At 40.7% G+C, this 7,667-nt stretch overlaps 1 non-coding gene across 1 annotated transcript; it reads left to right on the top strand.

Moving 5' to 3' along the window:
• The first annotated feature begins 1,445 nt into the window (after positions 1-1,445).
• On the top strand, positions 1,446-1,587 carry LOC126492795 (small nucleolar RNA SNORA33). The gene has a single exon (XR_007589678.1). It is a non-coding gene; the product is annotated as a small nucleolar RNA SNORA33 (small nucleolar RNA).
• The last annotated feature ends 6,080 nt before the right edge of the window (positions 1,588-7,667 follow it).

Genomic DNA, 7,667 nt, shown 5'->3' with positions numbered 1-7,667 from the left:
GGGTGCTATGCTGAATGAGGACATTTGGAGGCCTCTGGTACATTGAAATGATGGGGAAAATGATAACAAAACCTATTCCCTACTAAAGATGGGGTCAGAGTTAGAGACCTGAAGAAAGCCACATTTCAATGAAACCATTATCTTAGTGACTTGATTTGAAAACAAATCACAGAAGATGGAGCAGGCACAGTCAAAGATTGCCAAACATCCACTCTTGAGTGCTGATCTCCTCAATGTCAAGATTTCAGCAGCTACCAGCAGAAGGGAAGGAGGGAGACCATTGTGTGGTCAGCTGTGCAGAAGTTATTACATTGTAACAACTCAGCAACTCAAAAGCATGGAAACTTACATTGTTTCCAGACTTAGGTCTAGGTCAAACTTTACTTACAAAACAGCAAGAAAAACACAGATGTGAAAAGAAGTCACTGGCTGATGTTCTCTTTGTCTGATGTAGGATTCTCCTCTGTGTGCTGTGAATAAGATTGGTTAATGAATTAAGAAAGCTGCCTTGGCCTGTTGATAGGGCAGAATTTAGGTAGGCTGGGAAAACTTAACTGAATGCTGGGAGAAAGAAGGGTGGAGTCAGAGAAAATCCATGTAGTCCCACTGGACACAAGAGCTGGAACTTTCCTGATTAGCCACAGTCTTGTGGCAAAACACAGATTAATAGAAATGGGTTAAATTAATATGTAAGAGTTAGCCAATAAGAAGCTAGAGCTAATGGGCCAAGCAGTGATTTAATTAATACAGTTTCTGTGTGATTATTTCGGGGATCAGCAGCCAAGAACCAATAAGCAGCCCTCCCCCAACAATTGTCCTCAATTAATCTGATTATTGACCTTTATCCTTCTAGTGAGTGCCTAATAGTGAACCTTCAAGTCCATTGACATGGGTTTTCCCTGGTTTTTATAATTATGAGGAGTGGCTGACATGTTTAAGTCCTCACATCAGGTTACTGTTAAAAGAGGATCTTAGTTCTTATAGATAGAGTAAAACAGCTGGTACAGAGTCCTAGGAAACATACGAGTCTTTTTGTTTTGTTTTGGTTTGGTTTTTGAGACAAGGTTTCTTTATTTAATTTTTATTGAGCTCTACAGTTTTCTTTGTTCCCGTTCCCACCTCTTCCCTCTTTTTCAACACTCTCTCAAGGTCCCCATGCTCCCAAATTACTCAGGCGATCTTGTCTTTTTCTACTTTCCATGTAGATTAGATTCATGTATGTCTCTTTTAGGGTCCTCATTGTTGTCTAGGTTCTCTGGGATTGTGATTTGTGGGCTGGTTTTCTTTGATTTATGCTTAAAAACCACTTATGAGTGAGTATATGTGATAATTGTCTCTCTGTATCTGGGTTACCTCACTCAAAATGATGTTTTCTAGCTCTGTCCATTTGTTTGCAAAATTCAAGACATCGTTATTTTTTCTGCTGTGTAGTATTCGATTGTTTAAATGTACCACATTTTCCTTATCCATTCTTTGGTTGAAGGGCATTTACCTGCAGAAATTTAGAAAAGGCAGGCAATAGTGATGCCATGTTACAAGCCTTAAGGGCAGCTGAAGTCCTTAAGGTCCCTGAAAATGGCTACAGTATTATAATGCTGAAACTTAAGACTGAAATAGTTGTAGCAAAAGGAACTTAATATTGAGACAGGGTTTCTGTGTAGCTTTGGTGACTATCCTGGAACTAGCTTTTGTAGATGAGGCTGGCCTTGAACTCGTAGAGATCCACCTGCCTCTGCCTCTGCTGGGATTAAAGGAGTTCACCACCAATGCCCAGCTCACATATATGTCTTAAAGGAGACAAGAGCTCCGAGTGCCGCTCTCTGCAGGAAAAGATGATGAAGGGATGGGATGAGGATGATGCTGAGAAATGAACAAGAGTCTTGTCAGGACTGGTTGCCAAGGCTTTTTTATTTGTAACAAAGAGGCAACGGGGCACTGTTATCTGGTGAGTAAAATGCAGACCCTTTCACAAGAGATGTCAGCATCTCAGGGCAGGGCAAGGAGGAAAGCAGGAGGGGAGAGGGCAGCAGGCCTGGACCAGTCTGCTGAGCTTGGCTTCCTCCTGCAACACTTGGTGAAGTCTTCCTCAGCTTAGCAACAGCCACCAGACTGTTGGCTACTGCCACAGCTGCCGCCACCGCTGCTGCCACAGCAGCCACCGCTGCCACCGCTGCTGCCACAGCAGCCACTGCTGCCACCACTGCTACAGCATCCACTACTGCCACCACTGCTACAGCATCCAGAGCTCTGGTGTCTGCGACGGAGAGATCTGCGGGGCCTGTGGTGACTCAGGCAGCAGCCACCACCACCAGAGCTGCAGCATCCCCCAGAGCTTGAACCACAGCAGCCCCCGGAACTGGAACCACAGCAGCCCCCAGAACCCAGACTGCAGCAGGAAGAGTCAGGAGGGCACTTAGGGGGGCACTTAGGAGGACACTTTGGGGGACACTTTGGTGTCTGGCACTTGGGAGGGCACTTGGGAGGGGGCTGGCACTGCTGTTGGCTCTGCTGGCAGGACATCTCTGTATGTGGGTATTCAGGAGCTGCAAGAGAATCACACACATGTCAGACACCACACACTATGTGCACTTGAATCATTCTGGCCACCCGAATTTCACCTGTAAGCCCTGAAACAACCATTCATAGTCCTATCATTTATTTCACACTCATACTGTCACAATGTGGTGTCTTGAATTCAGAACCATGCAAGTGAGATGCTAATTGTCACCTGGCATCCATAGTGCTGAATGATTATCTAGTGACATTTAAAATGTCTGCTGGTCTTAGTCCTCATTGATGTGCCAGTATACGGATTATTTAAGAAAGAAATAATTGCAAAAGCAAAGAGTAATCTATACTTGAAAGTGATTTTAGTTTAAAGTCTGTATTTTAAGACCTTCTAGATTACTGATGGGTAAGTAATCCCAGTCTTTGAAAGAAAAATATGCAAGCTCACTCAAATTTGCTATGGGACTATGAGCCCCTGTTGTAAGTTCAGAGTTCAGAGGTATTCAAATCACCACCTCCACAGGTTAAGGGTGACAAAGTCAGTGTCATCCTGGTGGTGTCCTCTTCATCAGAGAAGTGTGTGAACAGATCCCACAACCAGGGCTCTGTTTCTTTTCCTCACCAAAGTGAGACTCTGTTGCCCTTTCCTGACTCCACCTCTTTTCTTCAGAAGTGAGGGGAAGCATTTTCTTCACAGGCCATCTCCCCCTGAGCCTGTTCACTTGCACAGTTCTCTGTGCTCAGAGTCTTGAATTGAAGGTTCCTATACACTGAAGGATTGTTGTTCTCTCCAGACGCAGAGGGCTTCAATCATTCCAATGTCCCTCAGAACCAAGGCTGTGGCTTGTGTGTCCATGTTCCCATTGCCTCACCCCTCACCCTTCACCATGTTTTATGATCTGCCAATATGGCCTCTAGGCTGAGAGACCCTTCCCTGTCTCCAGTCTGGCAACTTCTCTGTTCCTGCCTCCCATGGACACTTACCGAGTTGACAGGCAGCTCAGGATCTGTGGGTATCTCAGGAGATGAATGATGGAAGTGCCCCGTCCCTCAGCCCTTTTATTCTGATCCTGGGCTCTGTGTCAACCAGTCAGGGAGTGTGTGGACAGGGGTGGATCTGCCTTGTAACACCACATTGTCATGTGACTGGTGATGACCATATGATCCCAACAGCCTTCCTCCATGGGGCCAAGGCATGCTGCATCTATCTTAGGACATGGTTTAGGTATGAAGGGAGGAAGTGGATTCCTGGATTCTTAAATCTCACATACTTGCAGCTACCTAACTTATGAATCTGTCATTTCTCCATCTTCTTTCTTTTCTGTTTGTTTTTAATGTGAAATGTGCAACATGGAGCCCATAGTGAGCTAGCAAAACCTTGAAGTTTCTTCTGCATCAGCTTCCATGTCTGCACTTTCCCAACCGTGCCAATGTAAGACCCGTCTAAACATCTATACCACCGAAATTTTGTATGATACATCTGAAATAGCACAATGGTAAGTTGAGACTGTGCCATCTCCCATTTTAAATATGGGGCTACAGTATTAAGGAGAATATAAGACTGTTAAGAAAATAAATGAAACAAAAGACACACGTGGAAACTGCTAAATACAGGTTGAGGATACAACTCTTTAATCATAGCAGTTGAGGGATGCCTCATTGATGAAGAATGCATACTGCTCTCATAGAGGACCCGAGTTTGGTTCCTATCATCTATGTTGGGCAGCTCACAGTCTCATATTCTCCCCATCTCTCCAAACCACTCAGCAAGTATTTTCATATTAGATATTTCATGAATTTACATGTAATCCTCATTTAGGAAGATACTACTCTTGTTTTTCCTCTTTCAATATTGATGGATACTCTGTAGAAGACAACACATCTCTTTCATGAATGCTGTGTGCTATTACTTGTGATGTCAGACAGCACATTAGTAAGAAGAAACTCAGGAAAAGGGTTCACATGAGGCTGAGGGAAGATGCTGCTCACCTACAAGAAATAGAGGGAAAGAGACAAGGGCTAGTGGACTGTATCCCTGTCTGAAGGAAGGCAAGTTATTTTAAAACGAATCACTCATTAGTAGTTCACAAGAATGTGATCCCATGGTCATTAGACATCTGTTCTGTGTGCCTCAGATTTTCATTTATATTCTACATGACCATAGACAATATATGATCATATTTTTGAATGTTTTTCTTTTCTAGGTTTAGAAATATTAGCGAATCATCATAGAAGGATATGTCTGTAAAGAGTCATGATTTAAGATTACCCTAAATCTAAATAATGTCAGTGAGACGAGGCAAACAGAAATAAAAAAAATAGATTGGCAAAATCTCTTCTCCTTAAATGCTGGTGGACTTTGAAATTTCCAAGCAATGGGAATAGTATGAGCTTAATATACAGTAGCATGGTGAGCACCAAGAAAATATGGTGGAGAAACATGGGTACTTAAAAATGTATAAAGAGTCTTCATATAGAGGAAAAAATACCTGTCTGTCTTCTGTCATTTATTATTACCGATCTGTCGTCTGTCTCTAATTCTTTAAAAAATATGCCTAAAATCCCTTGATCTTTTGTTGAATTTGTTGCAGCACCAGACCCATAGAAGACCCTAACCCTCCCAATGATAACTACCACAAAGTCAGTTAGCAAAACCTTTTCAGGACTATATACCACGTACGACAAGTAGAAACTCTTTAAGGTGCAGTCCCTTTACTGCTGCTCTTCTGAAGCATTTCCCACCTGCTGTCAGATTTTTTCCTAGTTGAATGATGTCATTTTCTGTTCTTTGGTCATGATATTCTCTAAATTATAGGTTACAAAGTTCAGCCACCATGATAATGCAGCTTATTTCAACATTTTTTCTTTTTCTTTAATTCATGATGTTTAATGTGGTCTTGATGAATTCCTTAACAATATTTCTTAGAATTTGTATTTTTCTTGTCTTCAGTAGTTGAACACATTCATCCTGTGGCTACTTGGTGATGTCTGATCCTCTCACTGGCATCTTCATTGATGTATAAGCATAGAAATAGATGATTCTAACACTTGGATCATCTCATTGGAACCTGAACTCTGAGGCAGAGTGAGGTATGAGTGTCCACATAACCTTGAGAAGTCTATCACTTTCTCACATGGTCTGATTTTAGTCTCCTCCTCAGCTGTTCCAAATGGCTTAGCTACAGGGAGAGGTCAGAACCTGATCTCTGATTTCCCCATTGGTAGTTAAGAATGCCTCACCTTAAGATTCTAGGTTGATGTGGCTGTGATGCCAACTAGTTCACACTTCTTCCTCTGTGCAGGACAACACCCAGGCTCTAGGCTTACCTCCTGCACACAGGTGTGTATGAGTATCATGCCAGCTGGAAGAAGACTAGAATCAAACCTTGAGTGTTAACTCTGAAGACTTAGGCCATAATACAATATGAATATTTTGACACTGTGAAGGTTTCAGTTGTCAGATATTTTTCTTTTATGAGGTTATTTTTCCATATCCTGGAATATAAGACAACACTAAAAACTCTAATCAGAACTAATTCAAATAACAATGATCTTTTCTCTTAACCCCAGAGGATGTATCAAGAGAATTCAATGTTGTTTTGGGGATGTTTGTTCTTTACTGTCTGTTTAACAATTACACATGATGAATCAATAATCTCAAAGTATAAAATCTGTAAATCACTCAATTTTAATTAATATTTTTTAAAATAATACTATTTGATTATTGTTAGTAGTATAATTTTAATATATTGATGGCATGTAATAAAACTATTCAAAATTATCTCATTATTTTAAAAATAATTCTTCAAAAAATGATAAAACATATTATACAAATAATAATGCTTATTCCATCCCTCTTACTCTGCGTCTATGTGCATGTGTGTGTGTGTGAGGTGTGTGAGAGAGAGACAGAGACAGAGAGAGACACACACAAAGATCCAACATTGAGTGGTTCACTTCAATATTCTACTCAATCAATCTACAATTCATAAAAACTAAAAATAAACACCAAAGCTACAAAGTAAAATTTCACCGTAAGTCAAGTTGGTTCATACATATGGGCAAAACATCACATTCATCAGATGCAAAGTGTGCTTTAGTCTCTGTAGCCATGAAAGCTGTCTTAAAAATAGATCACATTTTGACAATAAAAACTCTTAACAATAGTGAAAGGATTAAAATAATTTTTGCCTTGTCAAACTAGAAATCAATAGTAACAAATAAGAAGCCATATAATTGAGATTCAACAATAATCTATTGAATGACCAGCATGATATAGAATAATTCAGGAAGGATATTTTAGGTTGTAAAGAGAAGTAAAAAAACAATATGAATAGAAATGTAGTTTCTTAGCTTTCACTTTTAATTGAAAATAATTTTTCTATAGAATATATTGTGATCAGGTTCCCTCTTCCTTCATATACTCCCAGATACTCCCCACCTTCTTACCCTTCCAAGTTTATGACTTCTTCCTCTTACTCTCTTTAGAAAGGAAACAATAGACAACAAGAAAATCATAATAAATAAAATAAACAAATGGAAAAAAAAGATGAAGGAAAAACACTAGAAATACATATTCATGAAGAGACACCAATATTTACATAAACAGAAAACTCATATAAACACAAAATCAGAAACCATAATTGCTGTAGGAATTCCTAAAGCCAGTAGCCTTTAAGTTACCTGCCCACTTGGGCATGGCCTCTTATACTACTTATGCCCATAAAGCATGCATCCGGCCTCTTTTCTGGTTGCAGGATTCAGTTGTTGTCCTCTGTTCCAGCAGAGGATATTAATTTGTGAGTCTCCCCATAAATAAATAACCCTCTATTATTCTCAGTTCTGAGCTAGTGTGGGATTTCTTTTAAGCATCCATCTTCATCTGGCAAGTATTTGGACTCCATACCTACCAGGTGGACGGCCTAAAGGTCAAACCAGTTCACGGCCCAGAAAGTTTCCCAACCCTGCCCACTTGGCTTGCTTTTACCTAAGTGGCTTTTTTGTAGAACCCCCACCACAGTGGAGCTTACTTCAAGCAATGACTTGGAAATTTCCCAAGTACTTGTATGCCCCTCACCCCCACTGCAGCCCCCACTGCTTAATTCCCTGGTGTGGTTCCCTGGCACAGCTCCTTGCCATATGACGACTTGTGCAGCTTC

The sequence above is a fragment of the Alexandromys fortis genome, unplaced genomic scaffold (assembly GCF_014885135.2).
Source record: "Alexandromys fortis isolate MF-2015 unplaced genomic scaffold, M_Fortis_MF-2015_v1.1 scaffold_299, whole genome shotgun sequence".
Taxonomy (NCBI): Eukaryota; Metazoa; Chordata; class Mammalia; order Rodentia; family Cricetidae; genus Alexandromys; species Alexandromys fortis.
The sequence above is the reverse complement of the archived record's forward strand: the minus strand, read 5'-3'. Positions and strand labels throughout refer to the sequence as shown.